The sequence below is a fragment of the Heloderma suspectum genome, chromosome 1, assembly GCF_057233095.1.
Source record: "Heloderma suspectum isolate Gila_16-S chromosome 1, 16-S_ref, whole genome shotgun sequence".
Lineage (NCBI taxonomy): Eukaryota > Metazoa > Chordata > Lepidosauria > Squamata > Helodermatidae > Heloderma > Heloderma suspectum.
The window spans coordinates 29,397,501-29,407,401 of record NC_139458.1 but is presented as its reverse complement, the minus strand read 5'-3'; positions in this window follow the sequence as shown (position 1 = coordinate 29,407,401).

Sequence of the window (9,901 nt, the reverse complement as noted above, 5' to 3'; positions counted from 1 at the left end):
GCAGAGAAATTGGGGGGACAATTTCACCAAAATTCTCCTAGGTAGGGATGTGCAAACCCAACCCTGTCTGGGTTCTCCGGGTGCCGGCACAGCCATCCGGGTACCGGCACCGCCGTAGCGGCCGCCATTTCCACCCTGCCAGGCTGCTGGGAAAGGCTACGTAAGTATTTACATAACCTATCATGGCAAAGGCAGCTACGCAAATGGCGTAGTGGCCGCCATTTGCATGACTGCCTTTGCCGTGATAGACTACGTAAATACTTACATAGCCTATCACGGAAAGAGCAGCGGCGCATATGGCGTAGTGGCCGCCGTTTGTGCCCCTGCTCTTTGCCATGATAGGCTACATAAATACTTACATAGCCTATCACGGCAGCCTGGCAGGACGCAAATGGTGGCCGCTACAGCAGCCGCCATTTGCATCCGCAGCAGCCGGCCGAGGCCGGAACTCTGGCTGCGGATGGCCCTGGCCGGCAGCTCCGCGGAGCTGCCGTGGAGCAGAGCCGGCCTAGGGAGGATTCCAGGGGGAGAGACGGAGCGCCTCCTCCCCACCGCGAATCCAAGCTGTGGAAAGGTAAGTGACTTTCGTACATCCCTACCCATAGCTTTTCTAGAATTGGGGCTTGCATTGTCCTGTGGGCAGGAATAGTTTGAAGTAGGTGACATTTTCCCCACTGACAGGTAAAGTGTGTGAGGGTCTTTTGTAACACTTTTGTTCATTGTATCCCTGAATCCAGGATTCTCTCCCCTCTGTTGAAGTCTAAGCCAAGAAAATGCTGCCTTTATAAATTCCCTTCCTCTCTTTGCCTGGCTTACGATTGATAGTACTCACTGTAAAGCATTTTGTGATAGTTTGTATGAAAGATGTTATATAAAATGAAATGGTATTGTATTTATGGCCAGCACTATAATAATGGTCTATCAGCATTTCCATTATAAACCCTCTATTGTTGAAGGTTTTAAAACTCGCCCATAAAAATTCACTTCAGACTGAAGCCCAGTGCACAAAAGCATAAACAAATCTGTTTTGCCATTTTTGAGTTACTATAGTGTGCAAGAACGAATGTTAGGTATTTAAGGCCATTCTTTGGCTACTGGTGTTTGTAAGTGGCATTTTTAGAATATTCAGAGTCCTGTTTTCAAAATGGGGTGTATCTCATGAAAGCCAGCACTTACACACTCAGTGGGTGATCGCACACCCCAGCAACCATTTGCACACGCAATTAACCAGTCTGATTGTATATGCCAGCATTTATCTCCTGGTACGTCTTAGGGCTGGAGACATATTGAAAACAGCATTTGAGATCTTGCTCCTTGTGTCTTCTGAAGCCAAAGGGAAAGTACAGATTGACACTGATGATCCGCAATCCATCAGTTTTTGAAAATTAGACAACCATCAATTTGAAATATTTCACCAAAAATAAAATACAATCAAACCCAAAAGGGAATATATTAAGGAATGCTTTTGAAGTGGGATGCATCCGTCATGCAGGCAACAGAGGAATCTCTCGCTAAGCTCTCCTTTCTGCTGATCAACCTGATCATTTCCTGGTCAAAACATCAGCACTCAGGCTTTTTAAATTTTATTTTATTCTTCTTCTGTTGCTATGTCAGATAATCCTTTTGTTCCATCTGCAAACACTAGGGGGTAAATTTTTATCACGATGCTCGGGGATTTAGCCATAGGACTCCCATTAACGTTAATGGGATTCACGTAGCTCGAGTGCTCAGCATTGCAATGAATATTTACCCCTTCATTCAGAGCACTCAGTGGTTGAATTTTTAATTATATTTACAGATAAATTCCATAACCAAATAGCAGCTTCTGGTGCAGATTTTTTTAAATAAACGGAGCAGATCTCAAACTTCACTCTAATGGCCAACCTAGAGTCACTAGGTGATCATTTCTGGCAGATTTTTAATTTTTTTTAAAAATCAATTTCATGTGATGTTTTGAAGGGAGAAGACATATTTAAGCTTGTCAGTTTCCAAGTGATTTGCAGATACCAGTCAGTAGAATGCTATACAGACCAGCGTGAGTACAGGTCAGGAAAGAGAGGATGAACAACCTTTAGTCTCACTTTGGGACCAGACCAGACTTTAAAGTTTTCACTTGTTTGTTTCAATAAAATTGTATCGCCTTTGTCAGTGCAAGATATTCAAAGTGGCTCATGAAATTTAATAACGTATAAAACATAACCTATGAAATAACCATAAAACATAAATATGCATGTATGCACACTGTTTGGGGTGGCCACTTATGAATAGCCAAAAAAGAGGAAACGTATCACCCAAAAAAGAGGACAAAAGAGAACACCAATCTGCATAGAATTTACATACGTTCATTTATGTATACAGATTCAGCTTTAGAAATAATTTTTATAATGTAAATAGAAATACAGTACTTCTCACCATGATGTGAAAGACTGTCACCAGGTGACCAGTATGCTTTGCTTAGCCTGCTGTCCAGGTGCTGCTTGGGGGCAAATTCAAGGTCCAGCTCTTTCTTCGGATTTTTCTTTTAAATCTTTATACTGGACTTGGAGTACACAGTCCTTCAAATAGGGGGCACTTTCAAAATAGCTGTTCTCTGGCAGCTGTTCAAATAGAGGACTGTCCTTTGTAAAAGAGGAGACATGGCCACCCTAACACTGTGAAATTGTATTAGCTGTGTAGAAAACTGAATATGACATCTCTAGTCATAGCACCTTTCATTAAGAAAACTGCAAGGTTTCCCACACAGACACAACATGACTGAAGAACAATGTGGGAGAAATGACGGTCAGGACAGAGTAGATGGAGAATGGCACTGAGAAGAAAGAAACATCAGCCAGGGAACAATGGAGAAGAGAAAAATTTGGGCAGGGGTGGTGGTAGTGGAGGTGATTTTTTGAGCTGTAAATAATGTATCAACATTAATGTATCAAAAGTAAGTATGAAACTTAGAGAATACAAGTGGTAGGACCTTGCGAAAATGTTGCAGCATGAAGTACAGGATTCCAAGAAGCTGTCCTGCCCTTTTAAGCCTCCTCTATTCTAATCCCCTCCACCATCATCCTCTTTCAGCTTTACACTTTCTCCTTTTCCATGTCAGCTAACTGTGTCCACTGAAAAGCCGCTTCATAAATTCAGTGACTCTCTAAAGCAGCTGTCCTCAACCTCAGATCCTCCCTGTCTATTCACCATGCTGGCTGCACCTGATGGGAGTTGTAAGCCAAAACATCTGGAGGGACCCACATTGGGGAAGGCAGCTGTAGAGGTCCTCCTCAGTGCAAGATATTTTTCAGTAAAGAACCTTAGCATGCACGCTTCATACTCCTCCCACCAGAATGTTACCGGAGTATCGAGTGAGCCATCATGATATTACCGTTCATAGGAAGCTGGACTAATTGCCAATTGACATAAGTGGGGTTCAGCCACAGTAGTCATCTTATAGCAAATCTTAATGGGACTGCATCCACAAATCCATAATATTATTATCTGGGCTGGATAATGATCTCTTACCACAAATTGTAGGACTATGAAGATACAATACACATTATTTGGATAAACCCATTCCACCATTCTCCTAAGCTTCTCAGTGGTTCAATAACCAGCAAGGAGGCATTGCTGGTTGTACCGTGACTGGCAGATTGCCATTGCCATGTGGCGGTAACTCAGGAGTAGACTTTCTCTGTGGTGGCACCTACCGTATGCCTTCCCTCCTGGTATTTGGGAAGTACCAACTGTGTCATGTTGTAAGTAGGGATGCTGGAGAAATTTGAGATGGCTAAAAATGAGCTCAGATTTCTAAGAACCTGACCTGTGGAATCTAATGTGGAGCGCCCCGCTCAGGCCGTGTGGAGTCCATGGACTTTGGTATGATTTTTTTACTTCCCCGAAATTTACACATATAAATCCGTAGAAAAATATGTAAGTTTCTTCTGAGGAAACATTGAATGGAATGGGGGACAATACACTAAATGTTATGTACTGAGGTAAATTATGTAAATACTTGCATAAATACTTACGTAAATATTTACGTAATTATTTCTGTATTTTTCCGCATGACAAAAAAAATATTCGCATCCATCTGTGGGTGGATGACGGAACGAAAGGCACCTGACAATCTGCAAAACACAGACAGAGCAGATTTTACACAGTCCGTACATCCCTAGTTAAGTGCCAATCTCTTTATGGAAGTCTTCCCTAAATGATTGTGCTGCCCTGTTTATCTGCTTATGAATTACTGTGGTTTTAGCTTTGATCTTTAAATATTACAGAAACAGTAACCCATTTAGAGATAACTTTTGATAAGGTAAGTAATATAATAATAATAATAATAATAATAATAATAATAATAATAATCTTCTCCTGTTTCACAGTCTGGCTAGGACTGTAAAAAGAAGAAGAAAACAAGCACCAGAGAGGGAACCATATGTGGTTAGTGGGTTGTGTTGAGGTCATTGGATCACAAAAATGTGTGGGTTGAAATTTGTGCTGTGCCAAAACCTTCAACTCTTCTATTTTTGCATTTTGTGGCTGGGGGAGAAACAAAAACTCTGTCAAAAGAGGCTGGGAAGGGCCAGAATTTCAGATAATTTTCTCTTGGGGAAATACCTTTTTCCACATGCCTTTTTCAAATGTAGGCAATTCTTGAGGGGTCTTTTTTCTATTTTTTCTGTATATATATTTTAAGAACACCCTCTGCACTTGCAGGAACACAGGACTCTTCTCTAGCCCAGCAGTTCTTTCTGAACTTCCAGGACACCATGTGACCTCTCCCTCTCCAATAGGCATTCAGGAAGAATTCCAGGCTGGTGAAGAGGTCTCAGCTCCTGGAAGTGCATTAGGAGCATGGTGGAATGGGTACTTTTGTTTTTATAAAAAGTAAGAAATAGAAATAAGACCCCTTGAGAATCACCTACACTTAAAAAAAAAAGAAAAAGATATGTTGAAACCCTGTCTCCCTCCCCAAGGAGAAAATTCTCCAAAATTCTCCCCTTCCCTGTGCAAGAGGCAGAACAAACAATGCCTCTTTCGCAGGGAGAGAAAAAGTTCCCCAAAATAGGGGGCAGGGGAGAACTAGTTTAAATAAAGCATACAGAATAGTGTAGTGCTAGCATAGCCAGTAAAAGAGCTAGCAAGGGATAAGCATGCTTGGAGCTACAATTGACTTCTGTTGGGTTTGCCACGGGCAGGTTGGTATTGCCCAAGTCACCAACTACAGTGTACATCTCAGAAGAGAAGGGAGTTTAGAGCAATACCTTCTATTCCACTCACATGATACTCCTGCTCTAGCTGGAGCCCACAAGGACAACCTTCCTCCCAGACAACCTACCTCTTAATACATATGCATGTCCCTTTCCCCTGGCCAGTTTTCATGATGCCTGCTGATGTCCCTAGTGACAATACACCAGGCTGTGTTTCTCCCGAAAACTGACCCTTGTCAGACACTCCATTAGGCCACCCAGCCCCACACCTGCCTCCTGCAGCTAAACCATCTCAAGTGATCTCAATGACTGCCTTCTCCCATACATTCAGACCTTTATTCAGAGGCCCTACTGTGATTGCCCCCATTCCAGATGAAGTGAGGCAGATAACCAATAACAGAGGACCATTTTTAATAGTGGCACAGAACAATTATCCCCTGGCACTAACTTTATGGTCTATTCAGCACCAGGTGAAGACTTCTTTCATTCACCCAGGCTTTTTAAATAATGTGTGTGTTATAGTGTGGGTCTCTCAGCTTATATTCTGTGTTTTAGGGTGCAATCCTATGGGGATAGGCCGCCTCTTCCAAACTCAGAGGAGACCTCCTATCCAATGCAGGGCAGGAGAAGCACGGAGGGGATTGTCCCCTCTGCGCTTCAGCTGCCCTGCATTTGTGGCTAGCCATGGGAAGGCAGAGCAGGGGAAGTGGCTGCTGGACGACACATAAGATGTGTTGTATTGGCATTTCCTCCCTCCCTGCCCTGGAACGCCCCCCGGAATGTCCCATTTTTTGCTGCTCTGTGCTCCTCTTCTGAGCATGGAGCAGTTCTGAGTTGCCTGCGAAGCAGCAGGGTGGGGGAAAGGTCAGTTCTACAGGAACTGACATCAGAATGCGGGCTCTGAGGTTGATTCCCGGAAACCGACGTACGTACCCTATGGCCGTCTAGCTGCTGACTAGCGGCCATAGGACTGCTCCCTCCATTGTGTGTTAGTTTTAATAGGCTTTTTAAATGATTTTATGTTGCCTTTTAATGTTGTATTAGTTTTGTGACCTGCTCAGAGAACTTGTGTTATGGAGTGGCTATTTAAATTTAGTAAAATAAAAACATAAGTAGATAGTCTTAAGTTTCTTAAAACATCACACAGACCATATAGAAAAATCTTCAGCTGTCGCAAGCCTGAAACATGCATCTTGCCTTCAGTGTCAGCTCCAGGTTTTGGAGGGTCCTTGGGCAAGACACCCTCAATGGGTCCCCCTCTTGAGTGAATCTACCTTCTCACTGCCATTGTCACCAAGTTCTGTTGCTCCTTCTCCTCCGTCTCATCATTGCTACCACTTGCTGGTTTGACAGGCAGGCAGCCAGTGAGCAAGGGGGCTGTGGCATCTGCTGCTTCTGTTCGCTACCATCATTGTCTGGGCCAGAGCAAGAGGCAGATGAACAAGCAGGTTGGAATGGAGAGGAGGAGGAGAAGCAACTTCAAGGAACTCTTGTCATTGGGCCCCTGCTGGGGTGTGGGCCCTCGGCTGGTGCCCAACCATGCCCGCACTTGATACCAGCCCTGCCTGTCTTCTTCATGATCTCCAAAGCTCACTGAAGGCCAACATGATGATGAAAACCTAATCTCACTGTCATATCTTTTTATAATGAACCATTCTTCTAAATGAACAGGACTTGATACCTCCTGGGTTCTAGACCAATAAGAGCCCAGGGAGTTTTAGTGATGTCATGCTAGGAGGTGGGACTGACTTCATCCCATACAACTAACAGGGCAGGCTTTTTAACACAGTGATCTATGCACGATTGGCAGTGATCCATCTACAGAAGAAAAGCTCAAACTCCTAGTTTTAAGTTGCTGATGATTTGAAGGACCTGCTTCATGTCTTCTTCTTCTTTTTGTATTTGATGTTCTCAGTATACTATATTCTATTTCAAATGCACTAATGTTCATTTTTCACATGTTAAATTCAATTACATTCAACATTCATACAGAGGAGGAATCCTCATGAGGCAGGCAAATGATCTCACAGAAGTTTAAAAGGGGGGGGACTATTATGTGTGAAATGTTTCTATTCTATATTTCCTACACTTTGCCTTTCTTCGTGTATGGGTACATTAAGTCACAGGAATGGAAAATCAAGCCCCAAATATATAATTCATATAGGAAGGTAAAATTACAGGATGAAAAATGTCCTAGCAGAGCTTACCTCATGCAATTTGGCATCAAAGATGAAACAGTGCAGAATTCCCTCCTACTGAGGGCTGGGCAGATCCGTCTGTCATTACATTCCAATCCACTCTGTCCATTCTGACCCATTCGTGCAGAGAGGTGTGAATGCTTTCTTTTTAAAAAAGTCTCTGCTCAAAAACCATTTTGAGGAGAAAAATGATATGAGGCTTACCAAGACCTCATATCATATCATGTCACTCCCAGGGCCATTTGTAGCACCATTTTCAACCTGCATTGCAATGGTTATGATGATGGTTTACATGATCCTCCTCCTGTCCATTTTATCCTCATAACCACCCTGCAGGATAGGGTGGTTATGAGGTGAGTGACCAGCCCAAAGTCACCCAGTGAGCTTCATGGCCGAGTGGGGACTCGAACCCAGATCTTCTGAGTCCCAGTCCAACACTCTAACCACTGCACTACTCTGGCTCTCATATTCTTTCATACTCTGTCACACTTTTGAGACCTGAATTATCTTGTTTCTGCTGGAGATTGTTCCAGTTTTTCACTTTGAAATATTTTATAGGTTTTTAATAATAATAACAACAACAACAATATTTTTTTTAATTGTTCTATTGTGAACTGCATTGGAGTCCTTATTGAAAAGCAGCATCTAAATGGTGTCATAAACTAAATAAATGTGGGGCAGGGAAGCTGATGGCCTTGATACACATGGTGAATTTTGCCAAATGATATGATTCAGTAGGGGATACTTGCTGCAGTGATGCTGTTCCCTGTGATGAGTCACTCCAAGTGGCTATACCCATTAAAAGAAAATCCTGTGAATGTGAATCTCTTGGACCATCTCATATAATTTGTTCTGGGGCATGAAGACAGATTGCAAAGAGGATACATCTGATCCTCATTTTAATCTGGGAAGTGCAGATCAAGTGAGTTCACTTCAGAAAGGGAATCCCCTGAATTCTGCCAGCAACCCTACTTCTGCTACATTCATTAGGGCTCTAATGCACTAATCAGTTCCCTCCACCTATCAAGAATTTGCCATTTACTTCAATAGACACAATCTGTTCTCTGGATGAATTCTATTACATGGCATGCAAGGATGGCTTTCTCCAAGGAAATGACTAGGCAGGCCTGTGGAAGCAGGAACTCCATGTGGACATCAGAGCTAATAGGGGAATTCTGGTCTGAGCAGCCCTGTAGCAGTAAGGGGGCTGAAGCCTGAAGGAAACATTAGTAGCAGAGGGTGGGGAGAGTCAATGCAGCATTACCAGAAATGAAATGCATGCTATTGAATGTGAACAAGGTTGTTTATGGCACAATCCTATGCATGTTTAGACAGAAAAAGGTCCTACAACTCCCAGCATGCCACAGCCATGCTAGGAATCATAGAATCATAGAACAGTAGGGTTGGAAGGGGCCTATAAGACCATCGAGTCCAACCCCCTGCTCAGTGCAAGAATCCAAAACATCCCTGACTGATGGCTGTCCAGCTTCATCTTGAATGCCTCCAGTGTGGGAGAGCTCACTACCTCCCTAGGTAATTGGTTCCATTGTCATATTATTCTAACAGTCAAGAAGTTTTTCCTGATGTTCAGGAAGAATCTGGCTTCCTGTAGTTTGAGCCCATGATTCCGTGTCCTGCACTCTGGGATGATCGAGAAGAGATCCTGGTCTTCCTCTCTGACTTTTCAAGTACTTGAAGAGCGCTATCCTATCTCCCCTCAGTCTTCTCTTCTCAAGGCTAAATATGCCCAGTTCTTTCCATCTCTCCTCATAGGGCTTTGTTTCCAGTCCCCTGATCATCCTTGTTGCCTTCCTCTGAACCCTCTCCAGTTTGTCTGCAACCTTCTTAAAGTGTGGTGCCAAGATCTGGACAAGATGAGGCCTAGGTAGGACTTCTTTTCTGTTCAAACATGCAAAGGATTACTCCCTTAGGGCACAATCCTATGGCCACTAGACAGTGTTGGTTCCCAGCAATCTGACTCCCTGCACCCTCCCACTGCCTCATAGGAGGCGTGGGTCATCACTGGGTCTGCACTGGGAAGAGCAGCATGGAGAGGTCAAAAACAGGGTGTTCTTGTGGGCAGGGAGGGGAGGGGATGGGACATGGAAGCACTGTTATGACACTTTCTATTAGGCGTCTGGCCTCCCCCCACCCCCACTCCAAGCCACCCTGATCAGACAGCTGAAATTGGCTGTTTAGCCGCAAATGCAGGGCGGCCAGAACATTGGAGATGCACTCTGTTCTCCCTGCATTGGATAGTTGGCTGCCTCTGAGTGCAGAGGCAGCCAACTATCCCCATAGGATTGCACCCTTAGTTATATTAAATATCAAGGGCATTTAATTGTATAACATTTAAAAAGAAGGGCCTCGTGCTTGTCATTTATCCCTGTACCTTTTTACTCATGCGGCAATAAACTGTAAGGTGGGATCAGATTTACTTTACTTTACTCTTAACCCCCCCCAAAAAAGAGAACACTGATAATCTAGGGAAGAAGCCTGGGGTGTCTATGA